Source organism: Gymnogyps californianus, chromosome 4, assembly GCF_018139145.2.
Source record: "Gymnogyps californianus isolate 813 chromosome 4, ASM1813914v2, whole genome shotgun sequence".
In the NCBI taxonomy this organism is placed as follows: Eukaryota; Metazoa; Chordata; class Aves; order Accipitriformes; family Cathartidae; genus Gymnogyps; species Gymnogyps californianus.
In genome coordinates this window covers 53,819,912-53,845,949 of record NC_059474.1, presented here as the reverse complement: position 1 = coordinate 53,845,949, position 26,038 = coordinate 53,819,912, and the positions used below count along the sequence as shown (strand labels likewise).

Sequence of the window (26,038 nt, the reverse complement as noted above, 5' to 3'; positions counted from 1 at the left end):
TATATTGTAACTTAGAAAGCAATTGATTCATTCACAAAATACTCATGTCTACTTTATACTAGAAATTTTATGGAAATTACCAGAAAGGTCTGGTATCTAAAAGAACCATTTACTACAATGTTTTGTAATTCATGCCGTCTTGACTTCCCAACCATACTATCCTACTTTGAGCAGGGCTTGAAATTTTAAAAGCTTATATGAAGTTATAGTCCTAAATCCTATTACCTTTATTGAAAAATTGGTACTTGATTTTTGTAGACCTTTTGAAAAATCCAGAAATAGAGATTTATGTATTAACTCCAGCAGCATTAGGCTTCAGATGCAGCTAAATAACTTATTCTAGAAGCAAGACACTTGAACCTAAAACATGATACATTGCCTGATTGAAGATTAGTTATTTGATCCTAAAAACTCACACAGGAAATGTAAAAAGTCTGGTTGCTACCTAGCTGTATTTAAAAATCTTACAAAAAGTTTACAAAACGCTTCATATCTGCACTATATAAAATAAATGTAAATACAGACATTATAAACAGAACAACCTGTATATACAACCACACAAAAACCACCAGGAGTATCCCTTTTTCCTCCTCCTCAAAGCTGATACTTTTCTCAAAAAAAGAACACAAAGTACTGCTTACAAAAAGGCAAATACAGATTTATTTAAACAACACCTGGAAGAAGCAAAGAAGGCTACAATTCACCTTTGACAGCACATTACAGCCACGCTACAGTTGTTTGTTTAATCTTTCCTAGTAAAAGAAGCAAAGACTAACTAGCCAATAAAGCTTACTGCTCTCAGAAAGCGCAATGTTTTTGAGAGCTGTTTGCCACCTGTAAATTGTATTGTTATTGTTCACACTATTTTTCAAAAAATTGTAACATCATATCACGCATTGTATAAGACCCAAAAGCTGTGGGGCACTTAACTTCTGTCATTATCAAATATTTATTTCCTCTCGGGTCATGCCAAAATAACTATCAGAGAACTAGTGAGAGTCACGACATCTGTGAACCTGCTCATTAACTGCTGAGAACCTCACCATTTCTAACCATCTTGTTGTAGACTTATATACAGACTAATATTACAATCTTGAGTTTAACATATTTGTATATGATGCCCTTTCCACATGGCATATTTGTATCCTGTCGGCAGTTGCTTCCTCAAGTTATTGAGACAGGAAAAAAACCAAACCACATTGAAGTGTTACCCCTGTGTCTTCAGAATGAGCAATCCATCAAGTCTCAGGATAAAAAAAAAAAAACAACCAAAAAAACCCCTTTCTCTATTCAATCTCAGCATCAGTCTCTCCTCCATCAGCATCTTAAACAAGCATGATTTTGTCCTTCATTCCTCAAGTCTGAACAACTGAGTTTTTTCCTGGAATTTAAACTAAATTAATGACTAACACCACCACCACCAAAACAACCCTCCCACCCTCCAGTTCCTTGGTATTACTCTTAAGGACAGTCATAAAGCCGCAGAGAAAGAGACAGAACACTCAATGGCTTTTAAACAAATGCTACCACATTTTAAACACGTGTGTGTTTGCAAAAGCTCTAAGACTCTATTGCTCAAACCACTTGTGGTTTCTCAGCACTTCTTTTTTGAATGATTGTGTCTTTATAAAATAAACATGTTTGAGACTAAATTACTTGTGTGTCTGTTGGGAATAATTATAAAATTAGCTCATTCTAATTTACACTTGCGGGTTTTAAAAACATAACCAAATAGCATAGTGAGTCTCCTGGTGAAACCAAAGCCTGGCATGTCAAACATGGTTTAGATCATGCACATGGACTTTGATTTTCTCAGTGCAGCAGTCTGATCTCTACAGAAGGCTTAGTCCTTTGGTTTTGTCTCCTAATTCTCCAAGTAAGTATTCCCATTTGTAGGTCTCCAGAGACATTCTTATTCATTCAACATGCCAATAGGTTGTGCAATATATTATACAAATAATTCAATTCCAGACACAGAGCTGTGATTATCAAAATGTGGTATCTTCATGCATAGTTTCAGTAGTTTGCAATATGTTGTTCAGCCATAGCACACAGAGGAGTTTTGGCTGCTGAATATCTGAGTGTCCCAAATATGATGGAGGGATGTGCTACGGTTCCAACTACATTACCCAGCAATGTATTTAAGGTCCAGTTAGCACTATTCAGGAGAGCAACACATGATTTATTTTAACTGTGTCCTTCAGTCCCACTGATTTCAGTGATCTAAATTATGGTTTTCCAGGAAGAGAAATTATCACATTATCACAATATTTCTATTGTACTACCCTGGCGCAGCACATTACATTTTTGTGCATTAGGTAGTCATGACTGCAGATAATAATTTCCAAGGAACTGCAGTGATCAGCTTATTTCCAAAGTGTTTTCTGCTATTCTAGTAGACAACACTGGTTGACGTAGTCAGTATTTTAACACAAATATGCCAGGATTCAGTTAAAATAGTCTCAGTCAGCAACAGGCAACTCTGGCAGATCAAAATCTTACTTAGCATCCTCTTCTTTTGCTCTGCACTTGCCACCCAACACCTTTTCAGCAGTGGACTTGCAAGTCCATGGATCCACAAGACGTGCATTTGTAATGAAAATTATTCATTCCATATAACGACATAGGTTTGTTTCCACTCCCAGTGGCTAAAACAACTTCTGCTAGGCATCCTGCAGCTTGTCTTTTTACCCAAGGCCAGGGGAGACGCAAATCGTACTTTCTGTACCAAGATAAGGTGGGTTTAGTTTCTGTGTTTACATCCTGCTTTTGATCCCTCAAGGCTGCAAATGTTACGTTACCCTACCCTTGCCACCACAACTCGTTTTACCTTATTTTCATCTTTTCATAAGTACCTGAACAAGTTTTTTTAATCACATCGAAGCCAATACTTTAGCCAGCAACTTCTCCATGCATAGTCTATGGTTTCAGACTTGTTCCACATTTCTCAAGCACTGTAAATTCTCCTTCCTCTATCTTAGTTTTTTTTTTAATAGTTTTTTTTGGTACCACTTCTACTGCTTCTTGTCCTCCTGCAATATAAATATATATCTCAAGAGAATCTCATTCCCATCCTGCCCCAAACTTCAGTCCTGTCAGGTCTAGTGATAAATCATACCATCAACCCCTTCACTCCCTTCTCCTCCCCTATGGGGAGGGGGGAGGAAGGGCACTTTAAGCACCAAATTCTCTCAGACTTAGGTTGGCACATTCCAGCCTGACTTCCCAAATCCTGCACCTCACCTATCAGCAGGGGATTACACCACCCAATTGCCTACAAGCTTCTTGTACTCCCTCACCAACTCCTGTCGCCTCCACCTCACTAGATCAAATTAAACATTACCCTCTTCATACAAGTACTGGTGATGAGAGAGTATTTGTGGATGGATAGGAAGGGAAAACCCTGGATTCAATCTTCCTGGGCCATCTCCTGCCTTCCAGGATACTTCCTGCATCCCCAGTTTGATGATCTCTGTACTTGTCCTTCTTATGCATACACATACATATACACATATATGTGTGTGCCTATATACATATGTGCATATATATGAATATATCTATATTCTATATACAGAATATTTATATATGTATGTATATAGAACATATACATATATATGTATATTCGATACATATATAGAATATAGACACACCACACACACACACACAAGTGACTGTGCAGGGTGCAAAGCACCACAGCCTACGCTGCCACTTTTTAACATCCTCCACTGCTTATTTTTCCAGTGCATTCTCAGGAGTTGATTCATTCTCTAACCCAATATAAAAGTCAATAGTAAACATTGTATTTAAAAGCCTGAACTACACATGGGGTATTTTACCAGCGTGGCTTTTCAAGTGTGCTTGAGTTTACCTTCTGGCTATTCTAAAGAATGAGTAACCTGTTCCACTCCATTCAGCAACATCCACTCCTCCCCCAATCTCCCTCTTCTGTGCTAATCACCTTTTAGACACAAAAGAAAATCAGCCACAATGTCAGAAAGAGGTGTATTTTAACCAGATACATTCCTCAGCATTTATATTTTATAGTAGTCACCTTTCCAAGCTGAAAATTGCTTACCAGTAATCTGAAATGGACTATTTTGTTAGAATATGAAACTGGAAAGGTAACAAGATGTTCCCTGGCATAATTTTCTACACAAATCAGCCTTGCTCTGTTGATATTTGTTCTACATTATAACATGCAACTAAGTCATGCATTGATAAACTGAAAGTCATGAGAACAGTTATTGAAGAATAGTTCACAGTCACAAAACATCATACACTTCACTAACTCAGTGACTCCATTGCCAGCTATACACAGTACTAGAAACTTAAATGCCACTCAGTTCTCCTCCTTCAATGGAAGGATCACAATAAATCTTTCCAACTGCAGTTACTGCCTGTTTCAGAGGCCTGGCTTTATATTTTGATAATTAGATTACAATCAATTAGTGGAAATATCCAAAATAAACAAGTCAAGACAACATCCAGCTTCCTGGAAATTTAACCTCCCCCAGCAAACCAAACATTTCAGCAGTATTAAAGCTCTGTTCATATTTAAGGAAAACAGCAACCTCATTTTCCTTGCTTTGTTTGTGATATAACACTTATTCCTGCATTTTGTTTCCAAAAACATCACAAAGCAGGTCAAGCTCCTTTGAGGCAAATATTATTATTGGGAACAGCATTTGCATTCTGACACAGCTCTCTGTTCAGGGAGAAGACTGAGCAGAACATGCATGTGCTCTGTCGTAAACCAGACAAGTATGAAGAGTGTTGCTGCCCCAAGGGGTTCTTGATTTTAAAAAAGGGTCAAGGAAGAAAGAATTAAGACACACATGAGGAGGATTGTTGGGTTTGGACTTGAACTATATGGTGGTGAAAAAAAAATTACACCATTCATCATGACTGGGTGGGAGGATGTAGGAAAACTGAAGAACAGTTTCTGGCCTTCCCCTCCCGAGGACCTGAGTTTTCCCAACCTATGACGTTAACTTGGATCTCTCCCGAAGAAAGCAGAGCTGAACTGGTAGCCCGCTAGCATCCTCAGTTTTCAAAGCATTCGTCCTACACTCATACACAATTTGCAGACTTAAAATTTCAGTGTATAATACAGAAGCATAACACATTGAAAATAAGGCTAAATTAATATAGAAGAGCAGTCTTTTCGGAGCAGAGTGCGGGGAGGAGGCAGGGAACAGTTAACATTTTTCTTCATGAAGCCTGCAGCCACTGCAAGAGTATTTAAGCTGAAGAAGTAGTGATATGGGGAAGCATCAGAGCTGACAAACTATAATTTTCTTTCAGTGATACGGTTAACCGATCCTGCTGTATACCTCAAGTTCCTCCCACAGCTACACACGAGCACTGATTCAACACAGCCAGAAACTGAACCTGCCACTGATTACGTTTGGGAATTTCTGTCATTAAGTGCAATTCCTAAATTCTGCTGGGTACTGAAAAACTTAAGTATGAACTCTGAGCTTTTCCACTCCCACAAAGTAACAAAGAGCAAGCAAAGTGCTGCTGCTCTGTCTGTGCACTCATGGGGAACCACACATCCCAGAGACTTCAGACATACTGATTTTTTCTAAATAGAGAAAAGTGCAGCAAGCCAGATCTAGCCTATTACGTATATCACTGAGCGAGGCTTAATGCATGCACAAGAAGCATGGAGCAATCTCTACGGAGAAATAACTTCTGCTCAACGTTCAGAAAATGCAAGAGCATGCTTGTTTCACCAGAGGACCATGCTTTATACAGGCAACTGAGTCTTACAAGGATAGGAAAGAAATTATTTGCCTCTAACCAACAAATTAACACAGTAGCTACAGTACTATTAAATATGTAAGGCTATTACTTTAAATGAGTTCTTCATTGCAGGGAAGAAGTGAAAAAAAGGGGGGGGGGAAATCAGACTCAGTTAGATCCTAACCCAGTAAATTCTCATTTCCTTCAACATTGGTTTTGCCAGAATGAGATTAAGCTCAGGCCATATTACTTTATCTGTAAATTATTATTAACACATTTTCATGTATGTTAGCATAGCAATTTTTCCCCCTGCATCTTTAGCGATCTAACACTGGAACATATTCCTTCACTAAGAGTCCAGAGGTTCTCCAATAGATGTACCACTTCAGCAGGAAAATTTCTTTCTCCTTTCATGATTGGTTGCGGATTCATGCAACATCAATTTAACCTTTGAGATTATACATGCTGAGTAAATTAAAAAAAAAAAAAAAAAAAATCACAAAATGTGAACATTTGAAATGATAGGCAATGGTTTCACAAGTCACAAGGTGGGGAAGGACAGGAGCACCAGGGTACATTAGAAGGATTTTACTGAACTCAAGAGAATTTTTTGTATTTACCAGTGGATAAGAGATCAAAGCTAAAGCCTAAATTCAGAAACCAGTCAAAGAATTTGAAAGAAAGTTTTTATATCAAAAATGTTTTAATTGTATGTTTTGCTAAGCAAGAGGTCAATGTAATTCTTAATGTCTACCTACCCATACAATCCTAAGAGTATGAAGGTGATTATAACTCTCATTCCCTGAAATAGTAGACTATAGTACAGTAAGCATCTGTAAATGATAAAAACTGCATCCATACCTAGTGGCATGATTATGCCGCTTTAAACTACTGCTCAAAAAAATTGTATGATGCTTACAATGAAAACCTTAAAATCAGCTACATAAGCACAAACACAAATTTGACTTTTGGTGAATCTTCTGATTTCTCTTCAGGTTTGTTAGAGTTTTGAGTCTTTTTCTCTTTCACAAACTACTTAACTTTCAAGAAGTAGACTTATGCCTTGCTGTTCTTGATAATCTAAACATTAACATACGACTGGAGCCTTCATACTACCACCCAGTTAAATACAATGCTGAACAAGTCAAAAGTGGATCTGCAGATACAGTCACGCAATTGGTAGTGATCAGCTTATGCTCATTAAAACACATTACCACCCTCAATTAGAGACCGCAGCCTCTGTCAGATGAGAAATGATAAATGACCGTGTGTGAATTCCAGCCCCTTTGAACAGAAATTGAAACAGGCTTGAGCTCCCTACCTGCATTGCACTGCATGAAGGACACACAGATGGTCAATCTGCTGCACGTGTGGTAACTGTTAAACCAGACCAACCCCATTCTTTGCAGTTGTCACATCAGACCTACCTACAAACGCTTTTCAAAATTTGCCAAATGGAAATAAGGAAAGACAGTGCTATGCTGATTTCTGCATCAAAAATTGCATTTGAGTTCAACACTAAGTTGCACGCTATACCTTTAAATGTTTCTTGCAGGTTTTAATTTAACACTCTATAAAATTTATAAAATGTCAGACCTTTTCGCACATGAAGCAAGAGTCATAGGGGAAAACACACCTCTGAGAAGACTTCCAGAGTTTTACCCCCTTCTCTGTCTCCTACTTCCGACAAGCAGAAGTAGGATAGGCATTTGCTGCTTAATTTTGAAGGTGTATCTCAATTAAAATAGGTCTCAAAGACCCTTCTCTCCTCACATCAGACCTCTGCGCTCTCATGTGACAATACAGAGCAGTAAAGACAGCACCAAGCAAGCCTACACATTTTCTTTGAGAGGTGGCACGGACAGAACTCTACTGTTTTTGAGAGTTCTCACCGAGTGTGTGCAAGCGTGATGCAGTGAACTTGGGCAGGCCAGTTCAATGGCATATGGAAAATGTCAAAAGTTCCAGCAGTAGAACAAATTGCTATCCAATTTGTCATGCTGATCTACAGGTACTTGCTTATCTTCAGAGCCTTTACTGATACCTGTGGCAGAATTACACATTCCATTCTGAATACAAGTTATGTTATCACATATTGAACTTACTACAAAGCACAGAACTTGAAAAAAAAATAACCCAAAATAAACAAACCCTCCATTGACAAACTTTCTATGAGCTCATAATAATGAACAGTGTCTTATCTTTATCAACAGATGCTGTCTTACCTTTATCAAGAAAAACTGAAATGTCCCTTTCTCCTATTCAGCTCCCAAGAACAAAAGAAATGAACTCCACCCTGTGGGCAAAGAACATTTTTTAAATGATTAGTGATATTCCAAAAGAAGGTTTAAATCATTACAAAATAATACAGACCTTCCAATTCTGGTATGATACTCAGATAAAAATACAACGATATCTGGAAAAAAGCCACTGATGGCATATAGCTAGTTATGTATTTACTACATTATTTCAACAAGTAACATGGTAAGTGCTCCTATGAACTGCAGCCCATTGATAGCGAAATATTCAACAGTACCATTTTATAAGGAAAATTACACTTTTATTTATTAGGTCAGCTTCCAAGAGAAAATGGCAATATTGCAACCCATTGTGCAATCTTTGACCACACAGGTTTCCCTTACATCTTAAGAATGAGATAATATGATACACGTTACTAAAACTAATTCTGGATGCCCTAATAATTCACATATCTTATAAACTAAGGATCATCACTCCTCCCTGTTGTAACAAACACACGAACCCAAACACTTCCATGGGAGTAGGATGGGATTTGTAAGGCAACAGATGTTATAAGTCTTAGGGTGAGATCAACAGTCTCATAAGCAGCAGAGAGATCAAGATTCATTTATTCTGCAATGTAGCCATAACAGCTTTACTGAAGTCCTCAGCGAGAGCAGTTTCAGTCAGCTGCAGAGGACTGAAGACAAGGCTGGAAAATTAATCATAGAGGCTAGAAGCAAAAGAGAAAAAGAAGATGGAGCAACAGCTACAGTAGGATGATGATGATGAAGGCTGCTGGAGAATGAACATATTACATGCTTGTATTGTAAGGAAAAGCAATATTGTGGGTTGAACAAAAGACACAAGAGCACAGAGGCAAGGAGAAACAGGAGGACCAGACCTTTTGCTTCTTTGCTTTTTAATTAACTGCTCCATTATCACACTAGAATGTGAAGCAGAAATTATTCATTTAGACAGCTTCCCTAAAATCTTTACAGTGTCACTGCTTATCTTATCTGAAGTAGTTTTACATGTATCAACACCAATTCAAGAGTTGCAGAATGGCTCAATTTCATTCCTGTCCCAAACAGTAGCCAAATTTTTATAATTTCCTTCACAATACTGGAACAGCTTGAAATTTTGCAAGGGCATAAATACAACTGACTTGCTGATAATGGCCCAGTTCAAGTAGCTGTCCTTATTCCTACAGCAGCTTTGTTATTCTACAGTTGTTATAATCTGTTGTTTGAAAGGAAAAATTAATGTTGCTTGTTATTAAAGAAAATACTTAGGTAATTAAGTGCCACTAATGAGATGCTACACATTTTAAGTATGCAACTAGCTTGTAATGACATAGTTAATTCACAGTGTACATTACAGGTTTTTATCCCTTTTTCAGAGATAAAAGAAAATCTCCATGCATTTTGTTCATACTAGTACTGTGAACATTCATGTATAGAACAAACTACTGAAGTGAGTTGTGATCATTTGGTTTTGCTTCTACTTAAAAGAGACCAGCTGCTAATGGTAAGTACATCTTCCCCAAAATACCCGTAACATTGACATCTTGGGAGCTCTCATGCATCCGTAATATATATTTCAACTTAGATTAAAAGTCAGAAAAGTTACTGCCTTCACTCCCTAAGATTCACTGCAGGGATTTTGAAAGCTTCCTTTTTCATTGCTGAACTTCTTCAAAAAGGCCCAAATATTGTGGATTCTGCTCTTTCACATGCATCAAGTTGTGCACGTAAGGTCATATCTGTTCTGAAATACTAAGTTAGATTGTGTTTATACATCCTAGAGGTTTGTCTGGTGTTTACACAAAGGTACAGATAGAAAAGATTTGGTTTAACAACTTATTTTCAATCCACTCTATATCAATATTTCATCACCAAATTATTAACAGCACACATTTAACACAGCAACTTTCACCAACATCAAAAACTTTCTCAAGTTAGTAAACCTTCATCAGCAAACTCTCGTGGCCTCTTCCAAACATTCACACAGCTCTGCTTCTCTCTCTCTTCCCCCGGCTCCTATTTAGAGAAGAGGGAGATGCACGACTCTTGCAACATCACTTTGCAACCAAGCAAGTCTGGCCATCAGCAAACCAACGCTTCACAGGATGACTTGCCTGGCAGCCGCCCGGGGCTATGGTGAAGGGTTGCCCCTACAAGCTTCCCCACAGTAAGTATCCCACCCAGTAAAGGACATAAACCTCTGAGTTCAAAGTAATAAGGATCATTATCAAGCACAGCAATTTCAGGATTATTTCACTATTATTTATACTTTAATACTATTTTAATACTAATTTAATACTAATTTGAATTCTACTCTGAAGTCTAGATTAAAGTAAGCTTTCCTTCCAGAGAAAAGGTTTTAAGTTTATAAGAGAATGACTTAGAGGCTAAAAAGTGATTTCCAGTAAACTATAATGACTTCAGCTTCTATCCAAAGGGTGATCATTTTCCAGTAAACCTAGTTCAGTCCTTCACTCCCACTGAGCACCACTTGTACCTTCTCACAGGACGTCTGTGCAGGAGAGGAACGGTAGTACCATCCAGAGTCACATGCAACTCAACTCAGATTTCAGCTGCGTTCACTCCTGAGACAGCAGTGGAAAGCAGACATGGAATGCTTCTGTAAGGAGTCACAGAATTATAAAATATCTCGAGTTGGAAGGGACCCATAAGGATCATAGAGTCCAACTCCCTGCTCGACGCAGGGCTACCTAAAACTAAACCATATGACTAAGAACATCGTCCAGACGCTCCTTGAACTCCAACAGGCTTGGTGCTGTGACCACTTCCCTGAAGAGCCTGTTCCAGTGACTGACCACGCTCTCAGTGAAGAACCTTTTCCTAATGCCCAGTCTGAAGTCATTCGTATCTGTTTGACTGTGTCCTCTTACACGGTTAAAAGAGGGATGAGGAACTGATTGGGAGGTTACAATTTATGTAAGCAGTTAAATTTCCATGATCTTTTTCTGGAGGAATTTAAACAGGATGGTTGGTAGTAAAGAATGACAGCTTCTTCCCTTCAGCTCCCACAAAGCAAGCTCTCCATTTCACCATGCTCAGCAACAGGCAAAAACATGATAGGGACATTTTCACACGATCTTCCTGTTTTCTAGAATCTCTGGAAACCATTTTCCTAGACTTTTTCAGTCTTTTTCTCAACTCCACCCTGCAGAGATCAGATTCATCTTGAGTAGGTACACCCTACAGGAGAATGTCCCCAATAATCACAGCACAGCCTCCCCAGCTCGAAATAGTAATTTCCACTTACAAACAGCCTTCAAGTATATCATTTCACCATCTTATTTTTAAAGAATTCTTGAAGAAGAATTTTCCCATGCTAAGCTAACATTAAATACACAGATGGTGATACATTTCACTACAGACAAGGCAGGTCTCTCTTTCTGCTTTAGCCATGGTACTGCATGCAAGCTTCCAGCTTCTAAAAAGCATGTTGTCTTACTTGAGAATGCTTTCCACTCTTCTCCTTGATCTACTTAATTTTTTTTTGTTTGTGATTTAGAGGAGGTGCCTAAAAAACAAATGTTTCTGCCGGCATTTGACCATATGTTACCTGTATAGGCTGGGTTAAAATGTAAAAATTTTTCTTCATTTTATTCTCAGAAAGACAGAAAAGCCTAGAATGAGTAAGAAAAACGATACATAAAAACTAAGCGGTACAATTTATGCTGTGCTTTAGCAGACCAATATAGCTGCGATTTGACATCCATGTGTCTGACCTCAGAATTGGTACTTAACCAATACAGGAGCCAAAGAAGTCAATGCCCATAAAAATGTGAAGATGATTCAGTTAGCATTCACTCTAAATTGCATGCGAAACACCTATAATCCCAATCTAATTTATCATTCCTCTTAAACCCTGCAAGAATAGAGACAGAAAGTTGAACTTAATGCTGGCTGATACAATCTAGGATTTCATGAGTAAGCCGATACTGTGGCAATAAAAAGCTGGGAAACACTAAAGTCACCATAAAAATGTCCTGTTTCATAAGATAAGGAAGCTTTTTGCCACAACTGGTATTTGTTTTGACTTCTTAAATGAAGCTAAATAATATTTTCATCGTTCTCTCACAGCTCTTTCAGAAGGAGCCCACCCGCTCTGACAACCCGCGGCACGAAGCAGACAGAGGACCAAAGGCTCCCCAGCCACCAACAGGAAGGTGCCCTTTCCCCCTCCGGCCATTTGTCAGCCCTGCAGGCAAAAGCTGAGAGAGAAACACAGATTGGAATAATTACACAGATAGTTTGGGGCTAATTAAACAAATTACTCAGAATCAACAGTATTTAAAATCTATGGAGAAAATGAATAGATGCCATCAGAAAGTTTCTAAGGGAGACAGATTCTGGAAAAGGGCTACAGCATGATGAATATGAAATTTCACTTGATGGAGCCTCCATGAGGCAAAAAAACTGAATGGAAAAGCCTATGAGAAATTTTTTTGTAACATGTAAACATAACATATATAAATACGTTGTTTGATTGTAGAAACCCAGATAATTCTTCTGGACGTCAGTTTTCATCAGTGGCTTCAGTTCTCAAATTACACAACATTATGATAGAATGAAATCAATTTAATGCATTTGCAGTTGTCTGTACCTACAAATTTTATCAGGGAAAAATGTAACTGCAATACAGACAAGAAGCTGAGTAGACACATCATTCTAATTACAAATAGACAAAAAAAATTTCATCTGAAACTGAATCAATTCCCTCCCATTAGACTACATGATTTTGTAAGACAGAATCACATAAGATACCACTTTTGCTAAGATCAGGGCAACTGTAAGTTTGCAATTTTAAAGTGGCATATCAGTGAGACAAGCAGAAGGCTCTAAATAAAAAAATAGAACAGAAGATTCAGCAAAACAGCTGAATTGACATGAACCTTCAGCTGAGGAGAACTGAATCTTTAGAAAGACATGATTCTAGCAGGAAGGTGGCCATCAGTGACTTAAACAGTGAACTCTTCTATCCCCCACATAGTCAAGCACTAGGGGAAGCTACAGCACGTAGTGGGTAAGATGCTGATAATCCGCCACCTGAAAAATAATTCACAGATATGGCTAAACTTTTCTCCATAGGTTTCCTATGTTCCCCATGGCTGCCAGCGTTTAGGTTATCAGGAAAAAAACAAGGCCCTTTCTTATGACATTCTTAAATTATTACAGAAATAAAACTACTGCTGCTTTGCCGTACACTGAAGGCTCACCTATTTCAATGCATTTCTGTAAGGCCTTATCACTTCCTATTTTCTGTACTTACTGTGCTGCAAATTAGTACTGTCAGAGATTCTCCAAGGTGCGGGCACTAAAAAAAACCCACAGGCGATCTCCTATGCAATGAAATCCTTGTCTTGCTCATGCTTTCCCACATCCACCCATAATACGCTTTCCCTGCCTATGGCTCCATGCCATTCAGGCATTCACACACTGCGCCTTCTTTGCTCACTATTAGAATGACAAGCACCTATCTAAACAGCCAGTGTGAAACCTGATCCATCTGTTTTCAACTGAAATCCACCAAAAAAAAAAAAAAAAGGAAATTTCAGACTGTCTTTTGGAATAATACATTCAAATATTTTCTTAGTATGAAAAGACGAAACTCCGCCCTTCCAGTCTGAAAAGTCTCTGCAAAGAAAAACAGCAGAGTTACATTCCCAGCGTTACAAGGAGCACGGGGAATTTGGCTTCCGTATTTGCTGCGACCGTTTCCGTAGCACGCAAGTACTACAAATCAGATGCTCAAGGAGTAAGGATTAATTCATAATTCATGAGACCAGGTCAGATTTATCCCAGGATTAATGGGATACAACACAATCATAAACAACTGAAATGACAAGGGCTGTCATTACTTGGCATTGTAATTGATTCTGGTTTTCGTTTTTTTGAGGTTTTGGGGAGGGTTGTTGTTTGGGTATTTTTGCCCTTTTTTTTTTTTTGAAGCAAATTATAGACTTTTCAAATGCATAAATCTTTGATATTTAAAAGTCTGATAAACAGCTTCAATATATAATTAATAATCCACTCAGCTTCAAAGGATTTTAATGCCTCCCTATCAGCTGAAATGCAGTAACATTGTACTCATTCCCACTTACTTCATGGAAAAGAAACCAAGAAACTAAACAAATGTAATCGCTTAAAACAAAGTCAACTTTTAAAGATTTTCTACAAAATTCGAGTACAAACAAAATGAGACAGTATAAATATCCCTTAAGTTTACATGGCCCTATTGAGCCTAATCAGAGTTGTCAATATTAGAATACTGTATTCTAGCCAGTGGTGAAATTAATACTTGAGACATTCTAGTGTTGTTTTTAACTCCGAAACAGAGGAGAAAAGGCACTACAAAAATCATGTGTGTTGACGTTATGAGTCATCTATTTATACTTTTTAAAGTAACTACCCACAATTAGTTTGAGGCACATAAGTTTAAGGGAAGAGTCAGAAAATACATTTCAAAGGACTAAGATTAAGAATTTAACTGTGGCTTCCACCTACACTTAGCAACTGGAAATTAATTTCCAGTCTCAAGCACAGACTGGGCCCCAAAGACCTATTTTGTTCTCTACACACAAACTGGCTGGCAGTACTGGTAGAAACGCTGGGCCTGTGTAGCTACATTTTCCGCAGGGAGCTGATAGAGACTTATTAGAGATGTTGAAAGGAGCACTAGGCTACAGATCGTAAAGGAGAGTGCTGTGTGCTCCATGAAAATGACGTCAATACCCACACCGAGGCACGTTTGAGAAGACGGAACACAAAACTATGCGATGCTGATGACAAAAGCACGTATGTATATTTGAAGAGCGTTTGACATACTTGATGTCAACTCAATGTAGGGGACTATAGGGACTAACAAAGCTGAAGTACACAAAATCAGATCTGACGAAGTACACGCCAAGGAGCAGCAGCTCACCATCAGTCAGCTTCACTTGTCTGCGATGGGTGCTTATGTGAGAGCGGTCACTCAACGCGTGTACCTGGCTGATGACATGCAGCATGCAGATGGTCCTCCCAGAGACACCGAGGGCCACACGTTCCCCACCTCCCACAGCTGGCATGCAGTGTGCAAGCAGGATCCCCAGGACCGCAGTCCAAAGAGGAACCGTAAGCCCAACCTCCTTCTCCTTTCTGAATGCACACTCTGCATCATAACGTGACATCCACCTGAAATAGACAGACGGTCTCCTAATGGACCCACCTTCTCAGTTTAATCTGTAACTCAGTGTTGATATGATAGACCATAACCACGGAATGCCTATTAAAACAGAAAAATATTTACCCAATTCAACATCCAATTCCGGGTGTGCCTCTGTAAACTCAAAACTTTTTCCATTGAAACAATAGGATTATGACAATAGTGAAGTATGTTAAAATTACCTACCCGTACATATGATAACTCCAATGTGAAAGAAATAGCTATAATGGGACAAGGTTACAAAAAAATGTTACAAAACTTCAATTTTTATTCTCTTTTTTTAAATAAGGCTAAAAATGTAAGTAGATAGTGAGAAACACCCACAGGAGATAGAATTACAGGTCATTTCAGGCTGATGCAGTGAAAAACAGGGAAGCTAAAACATTCAGCGTAAAAATCAGAGTAATTTCTAAATCCTTCCTTATTTACAAGGTGATGTGCTATTACCATTTTAAACAAGGAACAAGATCTTTTCTCTCCTATTTTCAGACTTCATACACAAGCACTGCATTTTGCATTAAAATCCCATTCACCACATACTGTAAATAAAATACGGTGAATTGGGGGCAGGGGCACACACACACAACAGAGACACAGAACTCCTTTCTGCAAGGACACAACCACATCGCCATGTTAAGCTGCAAGAGAAATGACAGCCAGATCTGCATTTATGAATAGACTTCATTGCCTTGAAGGAAGGAGAGAAAAAGGGTGGCTTTCCATCGCAACTTGGAATATGGCATATCATGCAATTTCAAACTAGATGGCCAAAAGCAAACAAACATGTATGCAAAAACTAGTAACTTGACAAACACTGCTTGTTTGATGAAATCTCACAACAGTAGTAAACCTTTGGAGTACAAAGTCATTTGTGAACCAAATGGTTCAAACGGAAAAAATGCACCTCACTACAGCACAAAGCAAGTTACTAATTCACTGCATTAGAAAGTAATTTGTGAATTGAATCTCAGAGCATGTTTCCTTTTCCTTTTGTTTACTTTGGAGTTGAATATTCTTAAACTACATGGGCTGCATACTAAATAACAATCACAGGGTTTGTGTATATATATATATTGTGTATGTGTAAATATATATTTGGAAATTGTATGAAGATTTGGAATGATTAGAAGCCTTATGCCACAGAAATATTGCATAGGCATGAAGAGTGTATAACATTACTCTTGAATTATTAAGGGTCACAAGGTCAGCCCACGCATGCAGACCTTTCCTCAAAACAAGGTTACCGCAGTGACCTCTTCAGAACTGCCTGCCTCCTGGTGTATTTTTTGCCCATCTCTGCTCCAGGTTTTCCGCGTAGTTGGAATTCCACAGATGGTCCCCGTCGCCCCCAAAGAAACGCTCTTTCCAGATGAATTCCCCAGAACAGGACTTCATTTCTTAGACAGCAGAGGGATGTTTTCCAGAAACTCATGATTCCCAAGAGTGCAACAATTGGCTAATACTTAATCATTCTATAATCTTAGAAAATTTGGTAGAAGTTTAAAAACATTTTCACAAGACACTGATGTTCCAATACATGCTGGAAGCTCTCTGACCAGTATTTGATAACTGTACATTAAAGGATTTGGGTGTCCCTTCTTACCGTTTCAATATAAATAGCATATTCTTAATAAAGTCTATGCTAATGTAATGCTTTTGAAGTTTTAGTCAACTATTTTAAACATGGTATTCTAATGTCATTTAATAAACACACAGAACAGTCAATAGTTCAATACTCCAGTCTCTCCTTTCTCTTAGTATTTTATTATATTTGTTGATGTTAATTATTTGCTAAGTTTATTTCAACCACAGCCTCTGTGTTTCTCAAAGGTCCTTAAAAATTACTTAACAAAAGACATTATGACACAAAGATAAAAGGAAAGATATTTTGGTATATAATTTCCCAGCTGAAGTGTCACACCTCAACACACACAGCTGTGCCCATAAACGCTCTTCATGCCGTCATGGTATTATAGCAATGCATACACACACACCCTTTGGCGAAAATAATCCACGTTTATCACAGAACATTTGCATTCAGATTCCATGTTTAGCAATCCTTTTCCAGGATTTCTGCTTGCATCTCTGGTTAAATGGTGTAATTCCTGCATTGTATATTCATTCTACACAAGGGGTAAAATACAGATTTCTTCCTTAAAAGAAATTTAGTATAATTAATAACAGAATAATTACTATAAAGAAATAAGTTGTATCCTCTCTGTACACAGACATCTCTCATACATGCTAAGTGGACTTACTGAGCATGTTTATCAGGAAAGAGATGAGAAATCCTGTAACTCAGATGATACAGAAGAGTATATAAGGAAAATCTTTAATTTCCTACATTAGTATAATACTTTAAGAGGAAGTCATCAAAAAGAGGTAAACATGAATAGAATGAGAATAAAGGAAATCTTGATTTAATAGTTGATTTTCAATCTCCTTTGCATTTATACTTCACTGACCTTAAAAAAAATAAATCTCATTTTCACTGGCTGCTGTAACCTTTGAAACAAACATTAACTCTAAACCAAATTAAAACAGGATTTTAAAGTAGTGAAATAGCTCACTAATGATACCTTATGCGAGTGGTAAAATAGGTTTACCCAAACACTCTTTGATTCAAAATGAAGTTGTTGAATAAAGAATTTTCTACGAGAAAGGTTTACTCTAATTGTGGGTCAGATTTTTAAAAGTTTCAGTTCACTGCCCCAAAGCCTTCCCAGAATCTTCATGGAGGATGACCATCATCATCTGCACCTTAAAATAGGATTCCATTGAACAACCAAAAAACCAATAATGAATATATTAAGCTGGCACCTGCTGAAATTTTTTAAAAAAGCCATGATGAGCTACTGCTCCTTGATAACACCATTGCACATTCCTCCTCACCTGGGTGAAGCCCCCAAATGCTGCAGCTGGTAGTGGCTGCAGGAGGGCTGCGAACGGCTCACTGAAAGTAACCCAACAAAAAGTACTTCAACACCAGTGAAGCCCGGTAAAACCCTGCCTAATCACTCCCACAGTATTATCTAATAAAATAAGCTGATTTCAAGCTTTCCTCTAATTCTAAATTTAAGTTTTCTGTTAAAGATTCAGTTTCTGAAAATTAGGATGGTAACTGTTCAACACTTTCTTCAAAGATCAAAATTCAAATTGCCTCAAAGCCAATGCATTACTCTTTTTTAAAAATTTGATTTAGTGTGTTTCTTCAAAAGGCAGATCACTTTTAATTGGATGTTTTACTTAAAAAATATTAGAATTACCACCAATCTTGACTCTTTAAATAAGATTAAATGCTCTACTTCTGCTGTACACTCCGCATGTTTATACACTTTTTATTTTTACCTTTTCAAACAATTTTGGCAACACAGACAGACAAGTGATTTTTCTTAGTTTCCCCTGCTTCCATTGTAGCTGACTCAGGCTTGATTTCAAATGTCTGTAAAATATATTTGGTCTCTGGACTACTAAATCCACAGAAGTTTCTTTTTCAACTTGTTTCCTTGGAAGCTGATGGAATCAATTCTATTACTGTTATTTTCAGAAAAATTGACAGAAGTTCAAAGACTACTGTTTTGTTTTAAATAGAGCCAGCCTTTGAAATTCAACTACTTGCCAGTGGTCTAAAATGCCTTTTTAAGCAGTTCACATAACACGGCAAGTAATAAACATAAAGCAAAACTTTAGCCAGTACGAAAAGATAGGAAAACACCCACATGCCATTACAGCCTGTTGCGACCTACACATACAATATAAATCAAGCATAAGGTAACAGTAGCTTAACTAATTCTATTAATCTCTATGAGTAAGCGTTTCATTTGGCCATTTTCACATCCTGTAATTATGCCACAGGAAACACAGGTTAAAGGTTCAACTAGCACTTAAACTGTCTCCTAAAGCATAATTGTATCTACAAGACTTAGCCTGTGGGTAAAATTGGGAAACCTACAACAAAACGCATTTATTTTTCTCAAATACACTGTGGAGTCCAATTATTCCAAAGAATTTCTTTTTTATTATTAATACTCAGTTCTATGCAAAGTGTATCTCAAAAGGAAAAGCTATCTGCAGCCTGCACAATATGGGCCATGAAACATTATTACTCAGCTATAATAAATGGTTAAAACAGAATCATGAGCTCCCTTCTTCAAGTTCATTCAAAGGAAGAATCATGAAAGCATAGTCACAGCTGTCGATTGCTCCATGTTCAGTAGGGGATCAAAATAGGGGATCATTGCAACAGCACATGTGTCAAGAGGAGCCCTGTTTATTAAATAGAAAAATATGGTTTCACACAAACACAAAACACCTATTCGCTTTTTCATGGCTTGTTTTTGGAACAGAAGCTCATTTTCAAAGATGGGAAGAGAGCCCACAAACTGTGCATGTCATGATGTACCTGTTTCGATAAATTACACTCTTAGGAAAAAAACAAAAAAAAACCCCAAAACCAAAACCAACAAAAACTCCATAAATTGAAATTGCCTGTCATACAGTGGGAAAAGGCTGAGAGGTGGTGAGCATTCAGAACAGGCAGGAATTCAAGTCAAGTAGGTAATATACTGCAACAAGAGTATCTTGCAATTTTTACCTACAGAGTCCTCTAATCTCCCTCTTCCCATTAAATATGCACAAGTGCTATGTGCAGCACACATTAATTTGAAACAAAAAGATATTCAATCATATTAATTTGCCATTGGCAATTTATAAGACACAAATAAAAGGCTACTTGTTTGCCATTATTAACAAGGCTCTGATTTTGCTCAGCTACGGCCTTTCTTTGATTTTTGATGTGAAAGCATCAATAGGAGGTGTTCATAATGAAGTTTGTAAGCACCAATTCAAGGTTTGGGTCCTGAAAAATAACTACTTCATTACTTATTGCAAGTGGTGCAATTGATGGAATCTGGCAAGCAAGTTCCAAGGTTTTAGTTAAAAAAAATATACAACTTGAAAAACTCATGAGAGGGTTATTAATGTTAAAAAAACCTAGCTCTCAAGTTAGTAAATGCAAGAATTAAGGCTGTTCATCCAGCATTAATTCAGACTACTTACATGTATTTGGTGTAATGGCTTTGCTCAATATTACAGAGCTAGCCATCTATGCAGCCAAGAGCGAAAAAAACACCCCAAAACAAACACCAATGCTCCTGTGACCAGTGCAATGTTCTAAGTTAAAATTGTTCTTCTTTTGTAAACTTTTATTTTATTCACTGTTTATCCTATTTTAGATGATACAAAAGTCTAAGAAATCACTGTACCACCACATATAAAAAGACCATATAAAAATGTGGAAAGGGGAGTTTCATAAGATACTACATAGCTACTATAGTGTCAAGTCGAAACTTAAATCCAAACCAAAATGACCATAGGTATTGAGTAAGAATTTTGGTTTACACAAGGTTTTCCATTATTTATTTTTATAAAAACATTCCACAGTTTTACTAAAAAGCCCCAAAACCACCCTAACTGATTTTGACATATTTTTAGAGTTTTCCCAATGTTTTCCTTTCCTTAGCAATTTTTCTTCAGTGTTGCATTAACATCTCACTCACCAACACAGACGGCTAATGGTTCTGTATATGTATCTGCCAAAGGCAGCAAGCACTAAAATACAGGCAAAAGAACAAAGCCCAAGATGTTTTATGTTTCAGACACTCTTCCTAACCGTTTTGACCTTCCAACATCCAGAGCTATAACAAGATCAGAGAGCATCTTAGAAGGATTCCCCAAGTATCTTCTACAAGATTAAACATAAAACTATCTATTCAGGAAGATACCTCTTTGCCTCTAAAAATAGTTTTCTGATTGTTTCTCACTTAAACCAGTTTATATTGATGACATCTAGGGGATGGAGAAGGAATGGAAATAGCAAAATGGTGTTTCTCCAATTCCAGTGTGAGGAAATGTTCATCAGTTTATGAAGCAGCAGATAACTCCGAGGTCTCCCTGACACTTCAGCACTATGGGGCAATCTTCACACAAGGACTGTTCTCACACAGTTCCTGCACTGTACAAGGTACTAATCTTTTTGTTAACACTTGGCAATCAGGCCTTGCTCTACTTCTGTTTTCCCAAGGAAACTATTCATCGTTGATGTAATCCCAGTGCAGCGATACAGCATGGGATCCTGTCCCAAAGGTAAATCTGGCTTTTCAGTTCCTTCCTCTTCCTTCTTCAGTATCTTAGTGGCTAGGTTGGAAATGGGCATGAACTCGCTGCATCAGTAATCCTTTCGTTTTGATGGTAAAATTGGTCATCTTTTATGAGTGACATGTGAAAGGGCCAGGCTTAGACACTTTGCTTGCTGGCAAGAGTCAAGTTCTGCTGGTTTACAGGAGGAACACCAGAAGCAGGTTAGCTTTAAACATCACATTTGCCTATGGTAGGCTCGAGATTTCCCTTCCTTTTTCTATTCTAGTACTAGTGAGTTGCTACACGCTGCATAGAGCCTTGTTACTGTTGCTGAACACTGGAGAGTCCATTGCAAGCATTCACTGCTTGGTTTTCCCTCCCGGTCAATGCAAGAGGAACTCCTGGGTCATACTGAAAGTTTGCAAGGGATGAACTGAAGTCAATGCAGATGTTGTGAATTATTCAAGCATTCCAAACATGTCTTTTCTCAAACATCAGTCACTTAACGCATCCAAAGTTAAGATGTATTTTTGAAGAGAGGCGCACATGGTAAAAAGAAAAAGAAGTTTATATGAAATCAGGGTGGATTCAGACATCTCTAGCAATGGACCTTATTCAGCATGCAAACAATTATAAATGGAGTGCTGTTTTTCTTAAAGCATAAGGCATCTGCAAAACTTGCATAAGAAAAATAGTGTTCAATCGGTATATGCGAATATCACAAGCATGCAGATATCTGAAATTCAGAAAACTACAATCAATTAGAAATAAACACTAATCTAAATCAAGATGCACAACACTGGCGAGATTTATTAAAAACTAAATGAAAATGTATGCATAGTCAAATATAAGTTATGCTTTTTGTTGAAGGAAAGTATGACAGCATGCACCTGTTGTTTACAACAACTGCTAATGAAAAGGTGCCAATGCAAACCAACTTGTGAACTCTCCATGCTGCTCAGTAGAAAGAACCTAAGGCCCCGATTCCAGCAAGCACCTACTTTTGCTGGAACATGTTACCCACCCTGAAAGTTCAAAGGAATATCTCACCTGAAATGAGCTGTCAGCCTACAATAACATTTCAACACTTGAGGATAAGACAGGTACCTAAAAAAAGCCACACCAACACTATATACTTTGTTTGTGAAGAAGTGTGATGTATACTTTCAGATGAGGAATAAAGTTCCTTGTTATTTTTGTCACATGTGGCCTGTCATAGCTCAGTAACTACCCACTAGAGTAGCTATTGGCCATGAGTAGCTATTGGCCATGGGATTTCTATAGCTGCAATTGGCAGGCGGAGTTTAAACTGATGGCCTGTTCGTTTATAAAAGACACTCGGTGCTGCTGGTGGCGAGGCATGGCATTCTCTGTAAGTAACTACAGGTATTTCAGCTTTCTGTACAAGGGTCCTGCCTAGCAGGACAAGTATAAAACAGCACTGACTTATAATCCTTATTCCAGTATGTCCTATAATTATCTTCCACAAGAACAGTACTCTGTCAAAGGCTAGTGCTCAATCTATTTGTGCAATATGAAACAAGGAAAATAACCACCTGGGAATTAGCTATACAGCTTTCATTCTAAGTCCAATTATTGCCAGGAAGGAAAGGGCAGGGTGAGTAAGTTAGACACTTACATGTAGTTATTAGTGCTTTGGAAACATGACTTTATCTAGAATCATTAAATCTCGAATCCCAATTAATAGTCTTCGCCAAAACACACAGAATTCCAACAAAGCAAGAAAATCACCAGCTCTTCTCATTACGACCCCATCTCTGACCTAGCAGTTGGTGCAAAGCAACCCTGGCCATCTGCAGCCAGCCTCCACGCAAGCCGGCGCTCTGCCCTCATCACCAACCCACCTTTGCAGCCGCAACACCACGCTTCCCTGCAGCGCCCCAGTTACTGTAGCCACTCCTGATGTAAATCCAAGAACGTCTTTGGGCTCTAGAGATTAGTTAAGTATTAGCGTTTTCAAAATGCATCTGGTTGAGAAGGAAAAACAGAAACCTGCTAGACCTGTTCACCTCCGCTTATCTTAAATCCCCGATCACTGGTAAGGTATTTAGTATCTTAAAACATATGGGTGTTTTTCAGACTTCTTCTGTACAACCTGCAATTATAAAACCAGATTTCATAAGGTAATTTTATGGATTCAATAAAAGCAAGCATCTGGTATCTTCTTAGATTTCATTTTTCAGAAGAGACCTGCTCATCTGTAAGAGTACTTCCCGTAATTTTGTTCTTTGCAGAATACTTAAATATATATGGTTTGATTTACAGAGTACCTTCCAGTTACAGTGTTACCTCATCATATGGAGATGCAAACCCCATGCATCTAAGCCTACAATCTTTTATTACACTGGTGAAACTCCATGACAGAAAGGTCAAGCCAGATATTGCTACATGGACACGCAGCAGAGTTACAGCAGGCATGCCACACTGACAAGGTTTTTCTAAGAAACAGAAATGACAAAGGCAGTGATGTTAGATAGCAATTAGTGATATTAGGCAGGAAATTTAGGACTGAAGTAGGTGGTTTACAACAGGCAAAAACGCCCTTTCTCCACGGCTGGTAGCAAACATCTTTGTTGCCAAATGAGGCTGTGGTGTGAGACTGAGAGTTCAAAACCAGACTAGGCAAGCTCGGGGGGAAGAGACTGGGATGTCATCTCTAACACCCACAGCCTGACAGCGGTGGGTGCTGGGAGGGTCCATGGGGAATGGACACTGACGGGGCCAGGCTTGTTTGTCCTCCCTATGGCGCATCCTCCGCAGCTGCCATCAAGGACAGATTCCTGAGCGAGATCCACTGTCGTCCTGACTGTTCTTAGCAGCCGCTATTATTGTTATTAGTTAATCAAATAAAAGCAAAATATGATTGTCAGGCTGAAGTATTCAGTGTTTGAGAACAATTTGTTTGGTTTTGGCCAATTCTCAACACGTACATATAGAAAATTTCAGTCCCACAAACACAAAATCACTGTATTCCATTTTTGATAATTCTTCGTGCTTTAAAATGGATTTTTCATTTTGTTTCCTTCATGTTGTGTAAATGCACAGACAGAGAAATGGTCACACATGCATATAAATGATACAGAATTGTGAAAGAAACACAACTAAGTACTTTTAAAAACCTTGATTTTGCCTTGCCTTCATCTATGAACGTTGCAAAGGGAAAAAAGACTCAATATTTAAGTTGTCTACTTCAGCTAAAACATTCATCATACTTAATGCCATGATATGTTCTGGAATATACACTGTATATCAAGCAAATAAATCAAAGTTATAATATTTTATTTTTTAACTACATCAATTAGTATTTCTGGATAAGAATGTGTCTTCTATGGCAGGTGAAAGGATAATTTAGCTGTTGCTATTAGCTCACCTTCCGGTTGTGACTTCCAGGTACCACGTCATATGATTTAAAATGATTCTAAATAAGTTATTATCCATTTGACATTTACACTGGTGCCATTAGTGTTAATTTTCAGTTCTCATTCGGATGGACAGGATTTTAACCTAATAATTACAAGAGTAAATAGGCTACTAATACTAATTATAAAAGTAGTTATTTTAATTAATATTATATTAAATAATAATTACATTACTAGTACAACTGGTCCTTGCAACTCTAGAGGCTAGACCTGATTGTGTTACGTAAATGGTATATTTTCTGTGTATTTCTCACCTTTGTAACAGTTTTTTTTTTCTAAAGACTGGAGGTTCAATAGCTGAATTTGAAACATTTGGTCCCATTGTTTTTACTCGCCTGGGTGAATAAATCCTGGCTCCATAGAGAACAGAAGAATTCTATTTCTTTATTATCAACTTTCTCTGTGATACAGAAAGTCCTTTTTAAAATACTGCCAGGTACTAAACCCAGATTTAGCATTTTCTTAAAACAGGAAGACTTGTAGTAGAGATGAGCTCCCCGTTACCCATCTGTTTCCAGTTGTTTTTATTTATATTACCAAACTTTCCAGATGTCATATTCTTCATCTTTTGTCCCTGTGGAATGATAAACTATGTTCTTCTTACAAGCTCTTTACATCTACCCTTAAATTTAAGCATTACAAATAATTTTTAAATGAGAGATGTGTTAAATTCTTATTTTCTGTAGAGATTTCCAAGACCTACAGACCAACATTCACCAATTCCCTCTTGCAAACTACTTAACAGAGAAAGAAAAGCATGGAGCACACTTCTGGGTGCGAGGATGTGGGTGTTGGGAGGCAGCAGCATGGGGTTAAGTTAGCTGGAAATAAAACTAGAGGTAGTCTCGCCTCCAGTGAGCCATTTATATATATTGAAAGGAGGAGAAGCAAAGAACAAAACAAATGCCAGACCTGCAGGTGTGCTAACAAATTAAAACTGGAGGAGGAAAAGAAAAAAATCTGCTATATCCTTTCAACCTCTGCCTCACCTCAGCAATCTCTATGATGCAACCTTTATTCTAAGGAGAACTGCATGCAGTCAGTCTTACCCATAAACACACAGTGGATGTCTACACAGGTTGGCATGACTCTGCTGCTGCCCCTAACCAGTGCCAGTCAGCACCGATTACAGGAGCCCCAAAACTGTCCTAAGCTATTAAAAGATGGAGAAAGGAAAAGAACTGGCTCCTTGCTTGACCACAAACACTAACTTGAAAATAGACATTACCTGC

General features: G+C 37.9%; 1 protein-coding gene across 9 annotated transcripts in view; it reads right to left on the bottom strand.

Annotated features, from left to right (window-relative positions):
* The window catches only part of BMPR1B (bone morphogenetic protein receptor type 1B), a 265,710-nt gene that overhangs the window by 194,665 nt on the left and 45,007 nt on the right, over window positions 1–26,038 (bottom strand). For 6 of the 9 annotated variants that reach the window (XM_050895611.1, XM_050895614.1, XM_050895610.1 and 3 more), the window contains exon 2: window positions 7,974–8,044. The exons of 1 other annotated variant lie outside the window; for it this stretch is intronic. The gene's annotated coding sequence lies outside the window, so the exon portion shown is untranslated. Of the gene's footprint in view, window positions 1–7,973; window positions 8,045–10,509; window positions 10,559–26,038 lie in introns of those variants that run through there. 2 more of the 9 variants (XM_050895617.1, XM_050895619.1) reach the window with 2 other exon arrangements.